This window comes from Otolemur garnettii, unplaced genomic scaffold (assembly GCF_000181295.1).
Source record: "Otolemur garnettii isolate 467f Iridium unplaced genomic scaffold, OtoGar3 scaffold00073, whole genome shotgun sequence".
Lineage (NCBI taxonomy): Eukaryota > Metazoa > Chordata > Mammalia > Primates > Galagidae > Otolemur > Otolemur garnettii.
Window position 1 is genome coordinate 9428052 of NW_003852468.1, and position 23225 is coordinate 9451276.

The 23225-nt window shown below is 47.1% G+C and overlaps 1 protein-coding gene and 1 pseudogene across 2 annotated transcripts in view; one reads left to right on the plus strand and one right to left on the minus strand.

Moving 5' to 3' along the window:
- Positions 1-23225, plus strand: part of KCND3 (potassium voltage-gated channel subfamily D member 3) — a 222947-nt gene that overhangs the window by 102079 nt on the left and 97643 nt on the right. The window lies entirely within an intron of this gene.
- On the minus strand, positions 19976-22535 carry LOC105887363 (annotated as a pseudogene). Its single transcript, XR_002774352.1, has 2 exons — positions 22132-22535; positions 19976-21774 (listed from the first exon to the last, which is right to left on the minus strand). The product of XR_002774352.1 is annotated as an akirin-1-like (transcript).

A 23225-nucleotide genomic window follows, 5' to 3' on the forward strand; every position in this document is an offset into this window, starting at 1 on the left:
GGCAGACCCGTCGGCAAGGCTGGGGTGTCTGCTCCCTGTACTTTCAGGGCAGTTAGGCCTCTGGTCACATATGGTGGTTTATGTTTGTGTTTGTAGCTGGTCCAGGCAGAGGAGCAAGCTGCTGAGCCCACCAGTGAGCCCCAGCCCGGCAGCCATTTGGCCTTCACTTACCCAGACAGACCCAATTACATCTGGTAAACACACCCTAAAGCTACCCCAGTGATAAACAGATCCCTACCTCCTCCCGCTAGAGAAAAGTCCCATGTTAGCAAAGCTGCTGCCAGCAAGTGCAGGGACAATAGGCCAAGAAGGGACTTTGACATCTGGAGGGGCTTTCTGCAGCTCGCCTGCAGCCCCACCTGGCAGGGCCGTGCCCTTCTTCAGTCTCTGCCTTGCTCTTCTCTTCCTTCTCTTTCTCTTGCCCCTTCTCCATCACCCTTCTCTCTGCAGCCCCTGCAGAGGTCTCTGTCTCTGTCTCTGTCCTTAGGTTTCCCGACCTCTGTCTGTGCTCTCCTCTGGCTCCTTCTATCATCATTTGCCTCTGTCTCTCTTGGATACCTGCCCTTTTCCTCTGCTCCAACTCTTTTCACAGCCTCTCCCTTGCTGTTCACCTCTCCCTCCTATTTCTATCCTGCCTCTCCTGTAATCACCACCCCCAGCCCATCCAAGCTGCTTCTGTGGCCTCTGGCCTTGGAGGACAATGCCCTGCCTCCCCTCCGCCCCTCACCAGGCATCCACTGAAAGTCCCGCACCTCATCCCTCCAACCCCACAGTTAGGGCTCCATCAGTGACACTGGCCTCTGGTCCAAGCAGAACATGCAACCGGTCCCTGCCCTCTCTGCTCCTCTGCCCAATTTGGACCTTGCCCTGTCAATGAGAGCTCTGGTCCACCTAGCCAGGGGACCTTGTCCTAAGCTCACTGCGTGGCTTGTCTGGTGGCCCACAGCCTTTGCCAGGACCTGGGACTTTTCCCTCTGTGCTAAGAATGCCTCTGGGATTGGGTCTAAGGCTTGAGGTTATTCTTTAATACTTCATGCTAATTCTCTGAGTCTTCTGTGTTTAATGGGTTCCCTGGAGAGCCCTTCCAAATTATAAATCCTTCCTTCTCCCAAGTGCCTTCTCATTGAGCATGAATTTTCCATTCTGGATGCTCTGTAGTGATTTCTTCTCATATTTAAATCCTGCCTTCTTTCTCTTTTACAGCCAGCACAGAGGATAACTTTATAAAACTTACTGCCAGCCTCTTGGCTTGTCTGTTTACATTCAGCCAGTTTTAAATGTCGCTTACTTGCTGGCGCTCCCATTTTCTTTCTTTCCTTCCTTTTTTTTTTTTTTTTGAGACAGAGTCTCACTGTGTCACCCTCAGTAGAGTGCTGTAGTGTCACAGTTCACAGCAACCTCAAACTCTTGGGCTTAAACAATTCTCTTGCCCCAACCTCCCAAGTAACAGGGACTATAGGCACCCGCCACAATGCCCAGCTGTTTTTTGTTGTTGTTGTTGCAGTTGTCATTGTTGTTTAGCTGGCCCAGGCAGGGTTCAAACCCCAGACCCAGTGTTATGTGGCCAGCGCCCTAACCACTGAGCTACAGGCACCACGCCTGGTGTTTCCATTTTCTCACGAGTCAATGTTTACCTCTGCCACTCCATGGTGGTGGAATCAGGGCACCTGAGGAGTCCTTGGCCTTTTGGAGTTTGCTTGATTTGGAAATACTGGTTAAGTCCTTGAAGGCAGCTAAGCAGGTACAGCTGAGCCCTGGAGGGGGCTGAAAAGAGTTCAGGATTTTTCCTCTCCTCTCTCCCTCCCCTCCTCATTCCTCTCTGGTATGACCGGCCCCAAATTGTTCTCTTACCTTGGTGATTCTCTCCTTCAGCTCTGGAGAAACTTCTCTCCCTCCCTCCCCCACTTCCTCCCTGCCAGAGGAATGTTTTCTTACAAGGCTGTTGACTGCTCAGTTGTGTGAGTTGGAAGTGCTGTCCCTGGCTCTTGCCTCTTTGACTTTTTGACCGACCACCACCTCCACCAGAAACTCCATTTTTGCCCCCAGACAAATGTAGGTAGGAAGCTGCTCGCCTCTCTCTCCTCACATCTTGTTCCACGCTCTGGCAATCTCACATACACAGGGCTCACCTTCTTAGAGGGCTGCAGTGCATTAAGCAGGAAACAGGCCTCTCCTGATGGCCACAGGATCACTCACAGCATCATGGCCAGGCAGTGTTTATAACCCTTTTAAATGCTGACCATGATGCAGAACTCACTACCCCTAAGTGGAGAATGTGTGTGCTGGGTCACTCCATTCTACCGTTGCCTGGTCCTGACACCTCGGGCATGCTTACTTGACCTTTCTAAGTTTTGGTTTTCCTTTTTGTTAAAAGGACCGTGAAGGAAGTACCTTTGTCAGGATGTTGTGAAAAGTCAGGGAGATAATGCAGGCAGCACAGTGCCTGAGGCTTTGAGTGCCCAGTAAAGTGTGGCTACTTTATCATTATCTCACAAGGCAGCCTTTGAGGGGTTTTTTTTGGTTGGTTGGTTTCTTGAGACAGAGTCTTACTCTGTCAGCCTTAGTGGAATGTCATGGTGCCAGAGATTCTCCTGCCTCAGCTTCTAGAATAGCTGGAACCACAGGCACCCACCATGATGCCCAGTTAGTTTTTCTATTTTTAGTAAAGATGGGGTCTTGCTCTTGTTCAGGGTGGTCTGGAACTCCTGAGCTCAAGAAATCCACCCACCTCGGCCTCCCAGAGTGCTAGAGTTAAAGGCGTGAGCCACCGTACCATGGGGTACAAGCAGCCTTTGCGTGACTCTGAACTGAAACTTGCCTCCCAATAAATTGAAGAGGACCCTGTTCTGCAGGCTAGAAAGAGACAAAAGCCCCTGATCCCTCTGGCCCATGTCATCCCTTCAAATATTTGAAGATAGCTTTCATGTCACTTCTAAATCTTCTCTTCTCCAATGAAGTATCCCTAGTTTTATCACCTAGTCCTCATATTTGTCATGGTTTCAAGGCCCTTGGCCATCTCGGTCACTGCCCTTTGTACACCCTTATCAACGCCTTTCCAAAAATACAGCAAGCAGAAGTGAAGGTAACACGGTGAATGTGGTCTGACCTGCCCGGAGTGCTGTAGATGTTTCCTAAGCCGCCCAAACTTTCCATAGTGTATGTTGGCATGTCTGCTTGCTGATTGGTGACCAACTAAAATCTCCTACTTGATTTTCGTACAAACCTCTCAAACCTGAACTCTTCATACTTTCCAAATTAATTCTTTAATGTAGGATTGATATGCATCTGCTGAATTGCATTGTATTTGTTTTGACCCCTACTATAGGTTGAGATCTGTTTTTAATTTCATTATTTGAATAGATAATATACTTCCATATTTAGAGATAAAAATGTAACAGGGCAAAGTGTGGAAAGTTCTTGCTCCCCATTTGCCCAGCCGGCGTAGGTAATGACTATGTCATTCTTAGTTTCTTATGTATCAGTCTCGAGTTTCCTTATTGGTATGAGCAAATACCAATATTGGGTCTTATATTCCACTGACTTTTTACACGTGGTGCATGCTGCTGTGAAGCTTGGTTTTTACACCTAACGATGTCTTAGATCCTTTTGAATCTTCAGTCTTTTGTCTGACATAGTTTCATGTCTACCAGTCTTGTGACATTTGTACATGTGGTAAGCATCTCATCAGCGTCTGTATTCAAGTTGTTGGTACAGATGTATAGAGGCCAAAGGTCTTTCACCATGGACAGCCCCAAGCTGATGTCCTTGTATAAATGAGCGCTGTTAGCCAGTTGCAGTGGCTCACACCTGTAATCCTAGCACTCTGGGAGGCTAAGGAGGGAGGATCCCTTAAGCTCAAGAGTTTAAGACCAGCCTGAACAAGAGCAAGACCCCATCTCAACTAAAAATAGAAAAATTAGATGGGTGTTGTGGTGGGTGTCTGTAGTCCCCGCCACTTGAGAGACTGAGGCAAGAGGATTGCTTAAGCCCAAGATTTTGATGCCCGGGCACTCTACCCAGGGTGACAAAGTGAGACTCTGTCTCAAAAAGTAAATAAATAAATAAATGAGCACCGTTATGCACCCTGTTCTGCTAGTTAGTGGAACAACTAACTAGGCTAATTCTCAACCCACCTTCCTCCTCCTTATCACAAGGATGGTGTCCACATCCATCCAATATCTCACTGAAGAATGAGGTGTATTGAAGCTTCCTGATTTACTAATCTAGAACAGTGGTACTCAACTAGGGAAGATTTTTACCATAGGGAACATCTGGCAATGTCTGGAGGCATTTCTGGTTGTCATGACTGACTGTAGGGAGAGCGAATGCCACTAGCATATAGTGGGTAGAGGCCAGGGTCCTGCTAAATGTCTCAGATACACAGTGCAGTACTATATACACACATATAACAAAGAGTTTCAGGCCCAATGTAAGGAGTACCAAGATTGGGAAACCTTGGTCTACAACTTTACCCCCTCCCCTAATTTTTTTAAATTAAAAGATTAATTTGGTGCCTCAGCGCCTGTGGCTCAAGCAGCTAAGGCACCAGCCACATACACCTGAGCTGGTGGGTTCGAATCCAGCCTGGGCCCACCAAACAACAATGACAGCTGCAACCAAAAGATAGCAGGGTGTTGTGGCAGGCGCCTGTAGTCCCAGCTACTTGGGAGGTGGAAGCAGGAGAATCACTTGAGCCAGGAGTTGGAGGTTGCTGTGAGCTGTGATGCCACGGCACCTTGAGGCTCTGTCTCAAAAAAAAAAAAAAGATTAATTTGGTGTCACTGGGTCTTAATGAACTCATGATTTTCAAAATTGCCACTTTTCAAAAGTTACATTAACATGCAATTCTTTTCTGGTGAGAAAGAAGCTTCTAATTGAATTAAAACAGACTCTCCAGTCTCAGTAGAGTCTTCAGATGGGGTGGGGGGGGGGACTGCTTTTCTCATGCGGGATAAGTTCCGCCCAGGGTGCCCTGCTCTGTGAAGATAGCTCAGGGTAAAGGCTTCCTCTCTGGCTCCTCTCCCTCCATTGTCCCCCAACCCCTCCAGGAAAGGCACAGATACTGGAAAGTTGGAAAGTCATAGGGAAATGTCAGTAACAAGGAAACAGGCACATAGGGTAGCTTTTCTTCCCTCTTTAAATGTGCCATTTTCTAACTAGAGAGGTGTCAGTGTCCCCAGTTTACTATTTCAAAAGCCTTGACAAATGGAGGGGAAGAAAACCCAATAACTTTCCATATCTCTGCAGAAGACTGAGTCTGAGGGAATTGAGTTGAAACTTTAAAGGAGCAGATAGTAGTGTACAGCAGACCAGAGTGGCCCATTCCACATTTGCTGAGCTCCACTCCATAAAAAATGCTATTAGAGCTGGGTGCAGTGGCTCACGCCTGTAATCCTAGCACTCTGGGAGGCCAAGATGGGTGAATTGCTTGCACTAAGGAGTTTGAGACCAGCCTGAGCAAGAGCGAGACCCCATCTCTAAAAATAACCAGCCATTGTAGTGGGCACTTGTAGTCCCAGCTACTCAAGAGGCTGAGGCAAGAGGATTGCTTGAGCCCAGGAATTGGAGGTTGCTGTGACCTATAATGCCATGGCACTCATCCCAGGGTGACAGATTGAGACTCTGTCTCAAATAACAAAACAAAACAAAACACACTATTCAGGTTTTACTCATTCAGTGGTAAATAAAGCATGGACCCAGCTGTTGGAGGGCCACAAGAGATAGCCTATATAATGGGAAAAACATGAACTTGGGACATGGAATCCCACAGAGATGGTGAGACTGTGTCAACCAGATGTAAAACCTAATACCTCAAAGAATCTATAAAAATGGAGATAGCAGTAGAGAAAAAGAATAAGCATCCACAATGCCTCACGCATGTGCTAAATCCATATTGTGGTTGTTATTGAGAACTCTAATATCCTACTTCAGATATTAGACATGCACAATCTGATAAGCACTCAATAAAGCCTCAAGCAAAGAACTGTAGACGCATAAAGAAAGGGTCACTGACCCAGTTGAAAGTGTTTTGATGAACACTGAACTCAAGGCCGTCAGGAGACCTGCCTTTGAAGCCCTCCTCCGTCGCTCAGTAGCTGTGTAAACACAGATACTTTGCTTCATTTCTCTAAGCCTCTGTCTTCTTATCTATAAATTGGAGATAATAGGACCTATTTAAACAGCAATGAAGGCTAAATAAATGCTTGTGGAGTCCATGGTTGAATTCCAACCAGGAAAGCTTCTTACAATAGGTGGCTTTTGAGCTGAGCCCTGAAGAATGAGGAGGATGTTCACAAAGGCAGAAGAGAAAGGGAAGACCTCTCAGGTGAGATGAAAGCTGAGCAAAGCAAGGAATCAAGAATGTTGGCAGTGGCCGGACACAGTGGCTGGGCATGGTGGCTCATGCCTGTAATCCTAGCACTCTGGGAGGCTGAGGTGGGTGGATCGCCTGAGCTCACAAGTTCCGAACCAGCCTGAGCTAGAGTAAGACACAATCTCTAAAAATGGCCGGATATTGTGGCGCACACCTATAGTCCCACCCCAGGGAGGCTGAGTCAAGCAAAATTGCTTGAGCCCAAGAGTTTGAGGTTGCTGTGAGCTGTGATGCCACAGCACTCTACTGGGGTGACAAAATGAGACTCTGTCTCAAACAAAATGAATGTTGGTGGAACTCTCCAAGAAACTAAGAACATAAGCTTGTGTATCAGACATATCAAGTTATCTAACTTCTTTAAGTCTCATTTTAACTATAGAAAGTTACCTACAAGTTACCTGGCACTGGCAAGGGCTGAAAAGATGATCACTGTTATACCCACACCTCGGGGCTAGGGCTTGGGGCTAGAAGGTTCATGTGGGCCAGTTATCCAGGGCCTTATATGCCAAGCCAAGGGGATGGCCAGTTGCTTGGGCAATGGGAAGCTATTACCAGCTTTTGAGAGAAGTGACATGGCCCAAACTGTTTTAGGCTAACTCTTGGCAACAGTGGATGGGAGGCTATATAGGAGGGTGCCTAGAGGCAGGGAGACCAGTTGGCCCAGTAAATTGGGGCACAGTTCAATTTTTACCATTTAGTTATTTTGAACTCTGAGCAAGCCATGGAGATTCAGTAAGGCCCCAGGCTCACAGCTGGGCTGGGCTGAGGTCTTGGGATGGAAATGAAGAATTCCAGCCCCTCCCTGCTGGACGCTCTTCCACCACCCTCACCCAGCCTCCCTGTGACAGCTGCGGCTCCCACCCCCAGTCCCTGTTTGGAGCAGTGATTAATACAGGTTTAAAATAATCTTTGTCTTCTCCCTTTGTCCGCCCCCAGCGCAGCCGCTGCTCTCCTCCCATCCCCCACCTGCTCGCCCTCTGTGCTGAGCTGGCCGCACACAGTCACCTGCATGCACACCCCAGACTGGAGCGGACAGCAGAGCCCCGTCTTGGCCTCCATGGTACTCTCTCTCTTCCTTGGAGGTTCTGGGCCCTGGCGCAGGGAGAGACCAGCAGTAGGCCACGTCTCCTCCTTAGGAAGTGCTGCTGGCCCCTGATGGACCCTCCAAACTGAATGCAGGAGGCCCCTCCCCCAGCGCAGGGTGGAGTTGTAGTCAGTGCCTGTAGGGCTTACTTGGAGCACCCAAGGCCTCAGCTTCCCCATTGATCCTTGGGCTTCTTTTCCCTATCCCAGAGAAAAAATGTGTTTACTTCTTCCTTGCCGCTTCTAAGTTGGGGGCATAGGAAATTATCCCGTTACACAGACAAAGAAAATCAGGGAGTTTAGGTGGCTCCCCAAAGTCAGAGCCTGAACTTTCATGCCGGGGACCAGCTCCAAAAGCTGGGTCTCCATTCATATTTCCTCGATACCCCATGGCATTCCTCACTCTCTTCCTTTCCCAGGAATAAACCTGGTCATTAACAGTTGCTCCCTCAGAGCGTGTGACTCTGAGCAAGCACAGCCCTGCCATTGGCTCCGGCCCTGTGTGTCTACACACAGGAAGGGCGTGAATGTGGCTAAGGCGAGACAACAGAGAAGGGGCTGAGATGGGTGTTAATGGAATGTCCACTTGTGGGGTGACAGAGCTGAAAGGGATACAGAGATTTCCAGTCTGCCACCTCTGTTTTACAGAGAGGGAAACTGAGGCCCACAGAGGGGGAGGAAGCATGCAGAGACACACAGGGGCAGAGTGATGCTGTGCCCTCCCAGATCCTGCTCTTCATCCTGTCCCAGAGGCTGCCCCACAGTCCCATTATGTCACGTGAGGTACAGATGATGACATCAGAGATGACATAAATAAAGAGAATTTATTTTCTCACACACAATAGCCAGAGGCAGAGGGGATTAGGAAAGAAAGAAATGTGTCAGGTGACAAGAGGAAGCCAGCCCAGAGTGAAACCTGAGAGCAGATGAGAAAGTGAAGCCTGGTGCCGGCAGCTGGTGGGACTCTGCCGGAGGCCCCGGGCAGGTGCTCACTTGGCTGCCAGGCTGAACTGCACATCTGAAACTACAAAAGGCACTTTTTTCTCTGCTCTGTCTGGTGGGAGAGAGCCGATGAGCTCACGCCTGTGCTTAGACGGAGCTGGCAAATGCCGAGTTAATCCCAAATTGCTTGCTTAGGATTAAAAAAAGATGGAGGTGGGGAAATGTGTCACTTTGGGTAGGAAAGGGAGACGGGAGTGTGTTTGATGGCCTGGATGGAGTCAGGCTAAATATTTAATGTTCTTGACAGAGACCTGGAGGGGGCTGTCCCTTTCTCTAAACATGCAAGGCTCCTGGGCTGGGAGACAGAGGAGCCAGCAGCTGAGACTGGAGAGCTGCTTCCAGTTGCTTCTGGGAGGAAAGGCGGAGTACAGAGGAGGTCGTGTCCGGAGAGTGTGACGGAGGTGGGAGCAAAGGGCCAGAGCACACTGAGGCTGCAGTGGAGGGGGCTGGGACCGGCCAAGAGCTCCCTTTATTAAAAAAATAACTGTTCATTCTTTACGTTTGGAATAAAAACCTGTTGTAATTACCTAGCAGCGGGAAAGCAATTTCCAAGCAGCTTTATTGTTCTGCTCCCCAACCAAATGTGCAACGAAACATCCACCAGGGAATAGCAGGAGCGAAGACACACCACAGTAACTATGATATTTAAATGTTTCCACAGTAGAAATTTCAATAAGGTTTAAATGAGCCATAAGTTGATTTCTCTCTGGATTTTTTTTTCCTCCTTCTCCTTTATTACTTAAGACATTATGCTTCTAAACCATATTTATATGGCACTAGCGAGGAAGTCCCAGTAGGAAACCTCAAAACTTTCTTTGTGGCCATTCAGAGTACTCTGTCCTAATCCTTGCCCCGGAAGAGATGGGCTCCTTCCATGCACCTGAGACACCAGCTGAGTTAGCACGAGGACACAGGGGTCTGTCTCACATGCCAAAGGTGCCATGGGCAGATTCTATGCTGGCGGGCTAAACTCATCATGGCCCCCGCCTTCTCAGTTGCACCTTCAGTAGGAGCTGCCACTTTATAACCAAGTGAGAGCAGAGAGGCCTCCATAACTCCATTTAGACTCCAACTCAGTCTCAGGTATCCCTGCTGATCTTGGCAGTAGGTCGTGTCTGAAATCACAAAGTTTAGCATCTCCTCATATTATTATTATATGTAATAATAATATAATTATTATTATCTCTATTATTATAGATAATATAATAATATAATAATAATATAATATATAATATAATTATTATTATCTATAATTCTTAGAGTACCAGGTAAGTTTCTAGCCTTGGATACAAAGGGTAAACTATTTCACCAACTTATAAACATTTAATGATAACTAAAATGTGTACAGTGCTACTATAGGCCATTCTCTCTCTCTCATATATGTACATGTATGTATATGTGTGCATGCACCTGTAAATATATATATGTATATAAAATATAATTTCACTTAATCCTTAGGACAACCCTCCCAAGGGGAGTGGTTACCAGTATAATCATCCCATTATTCAGATGAGGACACTGAGGTATAAGGAGCTTAAATGACTTACCTCCAGCTCTCAGAGGTGGTGTGAGCGTCAGGATTGAACCCAGACACCACTGATAAGCCTTCCTATTATACTGCATTACTGGCCTGTTACTGGATTCACCTACTCAGGTCTGCATTGCAGTAACATTGACCCTCCTTAGAATTCAAGTATTTGAAATCTTCTGGATGAGCCAACACTGGAGTAGATGAGTGGGAAGCTCATGGTGGTACCTTCTTGGAGGCCTTGGGGAACTACATATAGAGACTATGTGTAGCGATGAGAGCCCCTCCTTCTTAGAATCAGGAAACTAGTAGAGACAGCCCCCTTGAATTCACTGTCTTACCCCAGGCTCTACCCACATATAGATACCAAGTAAGCTTCTCTCTGCAAGGCTAAGGGGACGATGCACACAATCTTCCAGACCACATGGCTCTTTTTAGCCCCACCCCGTAAGGAGCTGGGAAAGAAGAGCTCTGAACATGGATCTTAATTTCCAGGTTTGAAAAACAGTCAATATCTAGGAGTATGCCAGAGAAATGCCTACATGCTTAGTTTCCTCTTCATGTTTAAATTCCAGGGACCACTTGAGTAATCCCTGGAAGCTGAGAGGCAAGAATATAAATGTATTGACTCAGAACCTTTGGTCATATGCAGAAACTCAACTCACCAACCTCCATGCCAGATCCCTACCGATGAATATTTATGGAGCTTGTCTTAGTCAGGTTCTCCAGAGAAACAGACCCAATAGGATATACGGAGAGAGAAAGAGATTTATTACAAAGAATTAGCTCTTGTGATTATAGAGGCTGAGAAGTCCCAGGATCTGCAGTGGGCCAGCTGAAGACCCAGGAGAGCCAATGTACAGTTCAGTTCAAAAGCCAGCAGGCTCAAGACCAAGAAGGGCTGATGTTTCAGGTAGAGTCAAAGGCCAGAAAAGACATCTATCCCAGCTCAACAGTCAGGCAGAAAGATTTTCTCTTACCTTGGGTCAGCCTTTTGTCCCATCCTGGCCTTAAACTGAGTGGACGAGAGCCACCCACTTCTGCTAATTCAAATGTTTGTCTCATCCAGAAACTCCCTCAGGGACACACTCAGAATACTGAGCATATGTCCAGGCGCCCTGTGGCCCAGTCAAATCAACAACCCTCACAGTGTCCCTGCCTGGGTGCAGCTGACTCTGCATTCTCTGCCCCCACCCCCCAACTGCTGTTCTATGAGGCAAGATATAGAGAGGGTGCTTAGAGGAGCCCAATAGCTCCACTAATGAGGTTGCCCTCCCCTTGGCCTCCCATAGCAGTCACTTTGGCAACCAGCTGTGTAGATTAAAGCACCGATACAAGAGGGCTCCTTACCCCCTTGTATTTCCCTGCAGACCCCACACCACCAGGGGGATAGAGCAGGGAAGCCAGGGATGGGGACAAGGCTACACACATGGGCCCTGCCCAGTCTGTGGCTTTAGCCCCCAGCCCCAGCACCTCGGACGGGAAGGTGGAGGCAGAATCCCCGTGTCTCCCCTTTACTCAACTGCTGAGCTCATGCTGAATAGAAGCCTGTGTCTTATTAGGCACAATAAAGCCATATTGTGGCTGGCAGGAGGGAAGTGCATTTCACACTCTGGGAAATGGGATTCAGCAGAGAGACAGGAAGAGACTGCACATACATGCTTCTCTGCCTCTAGTCTGAAAGTTGGCAGTGGCACCAAGCCAGAGGAGAAAAGTACAGACTTCCCATTCCAGTAACCCAGAGGCAAAACAGCGCTGAGGTCCAGATGGGGGCTTTGTCCTAGGCACACCTCAGCCCCCACCTATCAGCTGTGTGATCTTGGGTAGGTCCCTTAACCTTTCCATACCACAGCTTCCTCATCTGAAAAAATGAGAATAACAAATCCGTAGGACAACTTTTATCAGGATTAGATGAGTTAATAGATAAGAAGTGCTTAGAAAATGCCTGGCACATAGTAGGGCCCCCCAAAGTGTTACCCCATATTATTGTCCTTTAGCCTCTTCCTTTGGCATCCTGAGATACGGACACTCAGTTTTCTGCTAATGGAAAATCCACAGCAAACTTAAATTCCAAGACTGGCCCCTACTAGCATTTGAATCATGTGTGCTCTGGGATGAATGTACTTCAAGGCCAAGGACTCCTTGCCCCCGACACCTATCAGGAGGCTGACAACTTACCAGCAGGGGCTGAGCAGGTCCCATTTCTCTCCTGGCATGGATAGCAAAGCAATGGCTGTGGGCCATTGATGTGTGTCTGCTCCACCTTCATCACTCCCGAATCCCTCCATGGCCCTCCCCGCCCTGAGACCCTGGCCATGCGTCTTCCTTGGGCCTTCTTACTGGTTCCAACCATGGCAGAAGTGAATGGTCCCTCCCCAACAGGCAACTCCAAAGTGTCCTCTCCTCACCTCCCCATCCCCAGGGTGCCACCCCTCTTCTCAGGAGGGTGCATACAGGTGTACATCAACTGAAAGTGTTGAGGACACCAGTTTGGTGGAGCTACAAGCTTTTTTGGATATAAGCAAATTTAAGACATAGAGGAACCTTATCTCAGCTTCACTGTAGATCATTTGCCTTCCAGACAAGGACAACTCATGAGTGCCGAGCACAGTGCTTGGCACGTAAGGGGGTGCTCAATGTGAATTCACTGAATAAGTGAGAATTTTATAATTTTGCTAAATTTGACCAGGATAGCTCTTTCTGGAATAGTATTTCTTTTCTCAGATTAACATGAAAATACAAATGATTAGATTACATTTTTTGCATTTGTTAAAGTCCAAGTTGTAGTTCTACCCCTCACATCACACCTATTTGGTGAGAGCACGCCCATCTCCTTCCCACCTCCCCTCTCCCCCTCCCTCATCCCCTCTCCCTTACCTTCACCCCCTCTCCACTCCGACTTGAGTTTAATTGTGTTTTTCTCTTGTGTGGAAGTGTATCTGTTCATGAAATAGACATTATTTCTGAGACATCATTTTCTTAAGGACAGAATCCTATCTACTACTTCTCTGCATCCCTCAGAGCATTTAGCACACAGTAGGTACTTTCTTATTTGTGTTTGAATAAATGCATAAGTGAATGAATGATGGAGCTCTGAGGAAGGATCCCAGTCAGTCTATCTGGACATGGAGCCACGCTGTGTGGAGACAGGAGGACAGCGAGGGTCCCGGGAGCCAGGCTTGATGGGGAGGAAGGACCAGGGAATTGGTATCATCATTTTTAAAGGACTTCTGATCTCCTCCCACTTCTGGGCAGGAGCCCTGGCCCTGGCCTCTCCTTCCTCTTCTCACTATAAATTTCCACATTTTGTTCCTCTTCCTCTCCTCTTCCTGATTTATCTGTCTTGGGGAGAGCCTGGGCAGAAGAGGAAGAACAAAATCTGTCTCCTTACCTACCCCTAGGTTGCCTGAAAGTAGTAATCAATTTAAAAATCACTTTCCTTTGGCCTCAGAATAAGTCCTGTGGAATGCTTTGGAGCAGACAGAAGGAACCCGCCTCATTTTGTTTTGCTTAGGCTGGAGTCAGTATGCATGCTCAGTTCCTGGGCGCCTGCCAGCTGAAGTCTAGGTAGACAGCCTGGAGACAGAGGTGTCAGATGGAGTCGAGTTGCATCATGGGAATTAAAATTTGTCTGCAGAGGACCTAGGAGGAGGATTAGCCACATACTGGGCGAGGTCTAGAACAGCCACTTAGCAGTGTTGAGGACTTTGTAGGAGCTCAGTAAATGTGAACCATTTGATTGCTCTGGGCCTCTGCCCACTCAGGGGGTTTGTCTTGTATCAAATTCCAGGTAGTGTTTGGAATTACAGAAAGCCCTAGCTGAAGAGGATCATTTCACAGGCAGAACTGAGGCAGACAGGTGAAGGGAGTTTCCCAAAGGCATAGCCTAAGGTGGGGAAAGGGGTTCAGGCACCTGGCTCACTCCAATATTTCAGCATAGTGGATATAGCCTGTGGGCTATAAACTTGACCTAAGAAGGAAATGGACATTTGGGGGCTAATTTCCCTGTCACTGAAGAGTGAATTTCCTAAGTCTGTGTGTTTTCTGGTCTTCACCATGTCTGGTCTACACCTGACCAGAGAAGGCAAACAGCAGGCAAGCTCATTAGCCCTGCTTTCTGCAGCCACCATGACCATCCATCAGCCACAATTTCATGTTGAATGGGGCTGTGAGGAACTTCAAGGCCGAGATTATTACATTTTGTACATTACACTTCTGCCAGAGAGCTAAAAATACCCTCCTGGTGGTTGCTAAGTGCAGGTCTAATGGTTTTCCTTAGAGAAAAGAATGGAATTCTAGTTTCTCTGAATCTGGAGGTCCCGTGTCCAGGGAAATGGAGACAAGGAAATGATTGGAACTGGTTGTAGAGCATCCCGAGGGGAGAAAAGTGACAACACCAGAATTCATTCTCCACCGGGTCAGGGTAAATCTCCAGGGACCAGTGTCCTCAGAGGTTCTGGATCCCCGGAAGGAATGGAGAAGGGGCTGTAAGTTGCATGGAGAATTCCCCCAGTCTTCAGGCTCCTCTCCCCTTGGAGATTTATCTGAACTCTCATTCTTAGAAATCTCACTCTTTTACTTACACAGAATGGCCAGTCCCCAAAGTCGCACCTACAACCTAGATATTTGAGGAGAATCTCGGAGACAGCTCACCTGCCTTCCCGGAAAATGATTTAGGGTATCTCCCACTCAATAAATTACAAACAGACTTACCAAGTATACAGTTATCCCAACAGCACCCACTTCCTCTCTCCTGACACAGCCTTCCTTCTAACTACAAACAAAAACATTTGATTTATTATTTAGCCAATACATCAAAACTCCTAAATCCAACTAGAAGGCTTGATTTCCCCTAAGAGGTCCTCTGGGGGAGGGTCCATACATTCTAGCTGTTGCCATCTCCTAGAACAGCTTCAGTGCTGTGCTTTTGAAGAAGTATCTAGCCCTAGGTCACTGCAGCCCATACTGCCCCTCTGGAACCAAGATGTCCCCTTGGGACATTTGATGCATTCATTGGAGACTGTTGCCATGGTTTCATCCTCCTGATTATCTTGAACATTGAATTCATGTGAATTCGCCTTCCCTGGAACAGGCTGATCGGTGGCCCTGGAGGTAGGTGAGGAGTTGGTTAGGGTGCAGGGGAAGCCAGTCTGGAGGGAGATGTTTGAAGCAGTGTTTTAGCAGCTCCATGAAGGAAGCCTCCCTAGGGGCTGGTTAGATGTTTTGGTACCCAGGTGACTGACAGTGGATGCCAAGCTGAGAGCTGTAAACTCAGAAGAAAAGGTGTGTGTGTGTGTGTCATTGCTGGGGGAGGGGTGGTGGTTTTATCTTGCTCATTTTGTTCAGGGGAGCACTGATGAGCTCAGCCCTTGTTAAGCAATGCTCACAAATGCAAAATTCATCTTCAGCTACTTTCTTGGAAAAAAGGTAGGGAAACAAATCTTTATGAGTAAGAATTATAAGATCACACTTGACTCATTACACTTGGCTCCACCATGCTTTCTGCTGTCACCAAAAATCAATCCTGCCCTTCCAAAATGGAGATCTGCCCTTTTGGTAGATTACAGGCACTTGAAAGACCAGAGGAGAGGCTGGGAAGGCAAATCCAAACAGCAGCCACGGAAAAAAGGGACTTTCAGAAGTATCTCAAGCAAGGCAGCAGCACAGTCCCAAGGTGACTGTTCTGAAAGAACAAGACATTGGAATGTGTATGTTCCGGATGTTTGTTCACAGCCTGACGGGCTGCCACTCCTTCTCACTGGTCCATGCTCACGGGGGAGCAGTGGCGTGACTCATTCAAGGCAGTGGGTAATCACAAAGCTGACTTCAAGTGTGGGTTAGGATATGCAGATATTGTACATATCTTACAGCATGTTTGCCTTCCTAATTATGTTTTGCTTCAGCTGGTATGGAAATGAGCTGCCCATCTGTGAGTGCACACCATTCACCGCTGGGTCAGGCTGCTGCAGGAGCCGAGTATGTGGAGCAATGGGAAAAATGTCACAGGATTCAACATTGCTGCAGATGACTTGCCCAGCGTGTGATCCACCTGGGTATAATTGAGTGTTGGCTACAATCAGATTCATTAGCAGCCCAAGAATGACACCTACACCCCCATCCCCATCCCCACCCCCACCTAGTCATCCTCTGTATCCCCCTGCTTGTGCCAGATATTTCATGGATCTTGAGTACTGGAGGCTGCCAAGCAGACAACTCTGCATCAGTGGCAAGGGGGCTAATCTATATTTGCATATTAACCGTACTTCCCAGTGAATTTCAATAACTTGGAAATGGGCATTTAGCAGCTGGGAAAGAGAAGGCATGGTAAGTGCTCAGAACCAGTCTATAATAAGCATCTGCTTGAGAGAGACCCTCTGCAGCCAGATGCCCAGTGCCTGATCAGGGACCTGCACTGGGCCTGCAGCTGCACATTAAAATACACTTAGCCTGTCTTTCCAGGTGGAGTGAGCAGCATTCCTTCCCCCATGGAACAGATCTGGCCAAAACAGGCACTCTCTTATTCATAAAGTAGAATTTCTAAGCCAGACTTTCTCAGCCCACAATCCCTTGTCCCAAGGGGGGGCTACTGGTTTAAAACTGTCTTCTGCAGAAGTCTACCCAGTAATTCCACCACCTGTCATGCACACATGACTCATACCACATGCCACACCATGACATGCCATGGTTACATGCCGCTGGCCAGGCCGGCCTAAGGACAGCATATGCCACCCCTGTCTGGCTGCATTTGTATTTTCTTTCTTTCTGTTTTTGAGACAGAGTCTCACTCTGTCGGGTAGAATGCCATGGTGTCATGGCTCACAGCAACCTCAAACTCTTGGGCTGAAATGATCTTCCTTCCTCAGCCCCCCAAGTAGCTGGGACTACAGGCTCCCACTTCAACACCTGGTAGTTTTTCTATTTTTGGTAGAAACAGAGTCTCATGCTTGCTCAGGCTGGCCTTGAACTCCTGAGTTCAAGCAATCCTCCCTCCTCAACCTCCCAGAGTGCTAGGATTACAGACAGGAGTCAGGGCACCTGGCTTGGATTTGCATTTTTTTAAGCATAGGGTCTCCTCTTATCTGAGTGTACTTGTCCTTTGCACCATGGCTCTCCCCACCCCACACACATCTCCCTGGGAGAAGGCAGAAGCCATTCAAGTGAGGCAGGCTGGGGGACATAGGGCCAGGACTGGATCAGCCTTCTCACCTAAAGCTTCATGGGGCACTAGAAGCCGAAGAGGCATCAGCCAGAAGTTAGTGGGAAACTTTTCTTTAGATTCTGGGAAACCCAAGCATGGCTTCAAATCCAAAGGATCAGAGAGAGGTAAAAATAAAATCTAGGCTGCAGAGCCAAGAGTTTGGGAGAGACAGCATCAGAGTGAGAACAATGCCTTCCACTATACCTGGCCCAGAGGAAATGTCCAGCCTGCCTTTGTTGAATGAATGAACATGTAAATGAGGGACACTCCTTGAAACCACAGTGGCATCTGCCTTTGTAGATGTGGTAGGTGTACTCACTGTGTACATGGGAGTGGACAGGCCGACTTAAAGGATGAGCTTTTCCAGGATTCCAAGCTCAATGCTCGACAGCTGTGTTACGGTTTATTTTCTGGCACTAACGTTCCCCTTTCCCCATCACCTCTCACTATAATTTTCTTCAGCTCACCCTGAAATTTCACTCCCTCCCATGAAAAACACTTTGTCCCCCCACCCAAAAGCAGCAGCAGCACTACCCTCGCAGCCGCCTCCTGTTTCTGTCATGACTTACGAAGGAGTCTTCTACACCAGCGCTTCCCGAAATGTGCCTTGTAGAACACTGCTCCATGGAATGTTAATGATGAAAGGGTTCACAGGTCAAATAAATTTATAAAACATTGGATTTAACAAGATTAAACAAGTTTCTTCAGCGTAGGGCTTCTCAGTCTTCAATGTGCCAATCTGCATTCCTAGAAGGGGAAATCCCAAATTCACTTAACCTCAGAGCCCTTCTGTGGGCACCTCTGCTTCACGCAAAGCTAAGGTTCTGCTCCACACATTTTGGAAACTTCCAGTCTTCTTGTTTTCTTCAATGCCATGGTCCCTTTATCTGTAAAATGGGGGCAGTAATGGCATCCAGCTCAAAATGTCATTGTGAAGATCAAATGGATTCATGCAGGTGAAGTGTTTACAATGTACCTGCAATTATCTTTCTTTTCTTTTCTTTTTTTTTTTTTGAGACAGAATCTCACTTTGTCACCCTTGGTGGAGTGCCATGGCATCCTAACTCACAGCAACCTCAAACTCTTGGGCTGAAGCGATTCTCTTGTCTCAGCCTCCCCAGTAGCTGGGACTACTGTGGTAGCGCCAGCCACCACGCCCAGCAATTTTTAGAGATGGAGTCTTGCGCTGGCTCAGGCTGGTCTCGAACCTGTGAGTTCAGGCAATCCATCCACCTTGGCCTCCCAGAGTACTAGGATTATAGGCGTGAGCCAACATGCCCAGCCTCGGTATAGTTATCTTTACTATTATTATTTCTGGTTTTTCATAAACTAGCCCTGGTCTTCACCATTCTATGGAACTTGCTCTCTAGGGTACTAATCTCAGGCCCCAGATCCAGTGACCATTCCTGTTCCTCCCCTCCTTGGCCTCTCTGCGGCATCGGATGTTCAGCCCTCCCTGTTTCCTAGCGCTTTCCCTTCCTCTCCTTGGACTTCTCTCCCACTTCTCTCTCCTGTTGTCTTTCTGCCATTCTTGTCATTTTTCCTTTGTTTCTCTTTTTCTAAGCTTAGCTTTTATCCAAGAATCATCCCTTGACTCTTTTGCTCTTTCTCAATATTCTCTCCTCTGGAAATCATCTTCAATTGTAAGCTTCATCTGAAGCCCAGTTAATGCAAATTAGCTTTCCCTCCCCAACTTTTCTCTGTAACTCCAGGCTGCCCTTTTCCAGTTATGTGTCTCCACCTTGATTCCTTACAGCTCCTCAAATTTGATGTGCCCAGAACTGAACTTACAGCTCCTTCTTTAATTCTTTCTCCCACGTTCCCGTTCCTCTTGGTTATACAGCTGTCCTTCCTCATCACCCAGGCTTGATTCTGCCCTGCCTTTTGTCAGGGCCTACCAATTGTGTCACCATCTGGCTCTACAGTCCATTTCCTTGTCACCTTCTCTCTGCGTTTTCTCTGCCTCTTCTCTGATTCACTCCTTCATTATTCCTTCATTCCCTTGGCCATCATAACAACATCTTAACTGATGTCCTGACCACATTCATTTCCCACTGGGCTCCTAGTACACTCTTGCAAAAAAACAATTACCATTATTTCATATCCTTGGTTGCTCTCTACCACCTACAGAACCAAGTTGCAACTCGAGGCCGTTTACAGTACAGTCTCAGGCATCTTTCCTCTCCACAAGCTCCTCACTGTAACCCCACTGAGTTTCTCAGTGTCCCCCACGTATGCCCCACACCTTTCTCCTCTTCTCATTTGCAGCTTTCTCCATAAAGCCACATAGTTGCTCCAAGCAGACCAGTGGTTCTCAACCTCCCTAATGCCACGACCCTTTAATCCAGTTCCTCATGTTGTGATGACCCCAACTATAAAATTATTTTCGTCACTACTTCATAACTGTAATTTTGCTACTGTTAGGACTCGTAATGTAAATATCTGATATGCAGGATGTATTTTCATTGTTACAAAGGGGTCGCGACCCACAGGTCTGAGAACTGCTGAATTAGAGGTTCTTTTTCCCTCTTCTGAGCTCCCATTGCACATGCAAATCAGTACGTCTCTTTGTAACATCTTCCTACCAAAGGTTAGATCCCTTCACACAAGATCTATGTCTGACTATTGTCTGTCTCCTGTCCCACGTAGACTTTTCACAGTAGCTCAGTAGATGTTTGTTAAGTGAAAGAATAAATTTACGAATTGGTTTAGATGGATGGATAATGGTTGCCAGAGAGCGCCTCTTCTTTTTGTGTCTTTTTTTCTTTTTTTCAAAGTAAACAAATAGCTTAAGTATTTTATTTGTTTGCTACTAAGCTTGTTAACACTATATAATGAAAATGTACAAAGAATTATGTTGCAGTTTTGGGTTAGATTTAAGTCAAAGACATTCATTAATAAGGAATCTTTGAATGTGACTATTCCAGAAATTTCTCTAAGCCATCTCATCAGAACAACTGTCTCTGAATATTACCTTACTTTAGAAAGTACTGGCATATACTTGAATTAAACTCAAAATTTTTCAAAATAAGCCCTAATTAAAATAACTATTCTATATTCAAACTAAACAATATTAACAGAACTTTCCTTTCCAGAAACAGTAATAAAGGAAACAAGGCATTTTGTAAAATGTGGTCCTGAACAAGTCACAGTAAAAAAATAAATGTATACTTAACTTCCACCTCCTCAAAACAGAGACTACTTTCTGTTCCTCAGCCTTGGAAACAAGGTGAAGAACTTTGGAAGAACAGCCTATAAGCAACTTCAGGCAGGCTGTTGCCAAAACAAATCTCAAGCAGTTAACATGGGCACATCAAAAGAATTGGGGGGAACCTGACCGAAGGATCCAAATCCTATTTTTAACAACTGATACAAAGGTGAAGTGGCTCCTCCCAAGCAGCAGTGCCGCCAGGGCCTGACCCAGCCCCAGGCCCACACTCACCTATGTTAGGCTCCAGAGTAAACCCTGATGCTCCTGATTCAGGGGAGACCTCCTCCCTTTGGAGGTTCAGTGTCCAGGGAGCTCTTGACAGTGTAAATGAGGTGAGTGCTGACTCCACGTGGGTATCTTAAGGCCTGGAGTCAAAGTATTTTTCTAACACAGCTAGGCAGAGTCCATGTGTCAATGGCCGTCTCCAGTTTGTTCTAATTTCTCACCACACATTTGTAGATCTAGGACCGCAGACCTTCACTGTATCCTCATAATCACATCTAACGTCCATCCTAACTTATGATTCATATTCTGTGCCTGGAAACAGTCCCTGTATTTAACAGTAATACCTACACATAAAACAATCCACTGTTACAACTTATATGGTCACAAAACATTAATGATCTTCTGTAGACCAAGCAAATGTTTTAAACCATAATTGTGGTGCATCAAATTCACAGCCAGAATCCCCAAGATCAAAAAAAAAAAAATGCACAATGCAAATAATAACTTAAAATACACATACACACATATACACACACTTTCACACACAGTTCTTACAGAACTGTGCTTGGGGAAACTCCATTTGGTGCGTGCCACTAAAGGCATATTTTGCTAAACTGCTGCTCCAGGTATTTTTGTTTGGGAAATCTATCACAGTAGGGCACAGCTGTTCATTGGATGAGCAGAAAAGGAAGATATACTTGTGGCAACCAGAAAGTTTTAAGGTCTTTCAAGTTGTATAAAATGGACCTGCAGAAACGTTATATGTTCTCAGGATGCAAAGTTGGAGCTGAAATGTGATATCAAACCAGTTGCAAGAAGTGTACAGCAGCCATCTCTTGAGGTCAAACCTGGTACCCAGATATGCCACAAAGCTTCAGGACACAGCTTGTTGGCCTTGTCCCATACCGTGGCATAATCCGATCATGTGTAAATTTCACAGAAGATTCCTATTGTCCTGCTAGTTTGGTGTTGAGGACCTGTTCATACTCCTCCCGGATCTTGTCCTCCTAGTGCTTAAGGAGACGCTCACAAAATATTCCAACTTGTCTGATGGTGAAGGTGGGCTGGTCCTTCTTCGTCCAGGAGGACCCTGGAGAACTAGCAGCCATGAGTGCCGAGGAGTGAGGTCGACTTTCCAAAGCACAGACTTCACTCTGATTTTTTTTTTAACATGGGGTACAGTGTAGTGTGTTCATATACAATTTGAAATATTTTCATCAAACTGGCTAACATAGACTTTATGTCATTTACTTAGTTATTGTGTTAAGACATTTATACTCTAGTTTTAGAAAGATTCACTTATACCCTTAGAAGACAGACCATAGAGGTGATCTTTCCAGTCACCCTCCCTCCACCCATCTGCCCTTCTCCCCTTCCCTCCCCTCCCCCTCCCCCACCCCCTCCCCATATTCTTGGACTAGAATTAGGTTGTAGCTTTCATTTGAGATCTAAAATTAGTTTCATAATAGGGCTGTGTACATTGGATACTTTTTCTTCCATTCTTGTGATACTTTCTGATTAAGAACAACTTCTAAATGTCTCCACCTCTGGTAACGACTATATTCTTGTTTTATTCTTGTTCTGAAAAATTTGCTTGGGAGTTGGAAGGCGCCGCTGGCTGCCGGGCGGCGCGGGCTGCTGCAGAGTCGGCCGCGAGGTCTGCGTCTGCAGCGGCGGTGGCGGCTGCGCGTCCGGGGGCCTAAGATCCGGAGTGGGGCCGGGGAGCGGGGCGCAGCGCCGCCGCCCTGGGGAACCGGGGCTCAGTAGAGCCGCCTCGAACTCCGTGGGCCGCTTCAGCGTCGCCCCGCAAGCCATGCCGCGGTGGGGCCAGAGACCGGGAGTAGATGCGGTGGCAACTGCGACCCAAGCTCCGGCTCCTCTGCGGGGCTCCTAAACCAACCTGGCTCCCCTTTTTTCTTTTTTAATTTTTTTTTTTTGCAGTTTCTGGCCGGGCTGGGTTTGAACCCGCCACCTCCAGCATATGGGGCCGGCGCCCTACTCCTTTGAGCCACAGGCACCACCCCCTGTGTCTTTTTTCTTTCACTAAGTGCAATTCCATGTACCATGTTTACCGTCTTTCTTTTCTTTTCTTTTCTTTTTTTTTTCTGGAGAAACAGAGTCTTTGTTGCCCTCAGTAGAGGGCCAATGCGTCACACAGAAACCTCCAACTCCTGGGCTTAGGCGATTCTCTTGCCTCAGCCTCCCGAATAGCTGGGACTACAGGCGCCCGGCCACAATGCCAGGCTATTTTTTTGTTGCAGTTTGGCCAGGGCTGGATTTGAACCCACCACCTTTGGTATATCGAGCGGGCGCCCTACCCACTGAGCCACAGGCACCACCCCTCCATGTACCAGCTTTGGTAAGAGACCTTGTAGCATCATGCTTATTGGCTTACATGGGTCCTACTCTGAATCTTGGGCTTGGTGTTTTCTTCACCCGCTTCAAAAACTCCCTTAATAAAGTTTCCTAGCTGATAGCTCTCTAAGCAGCACCCCCACTTGGGATCCCTGATGCCCATGTGTTCAAGATGGCACTGGCATCAGCTGACCCTCTAATTAATGCCACAAGCCTCTGTTATCTCCAGGAATTCTCTTCAGTGTCATCA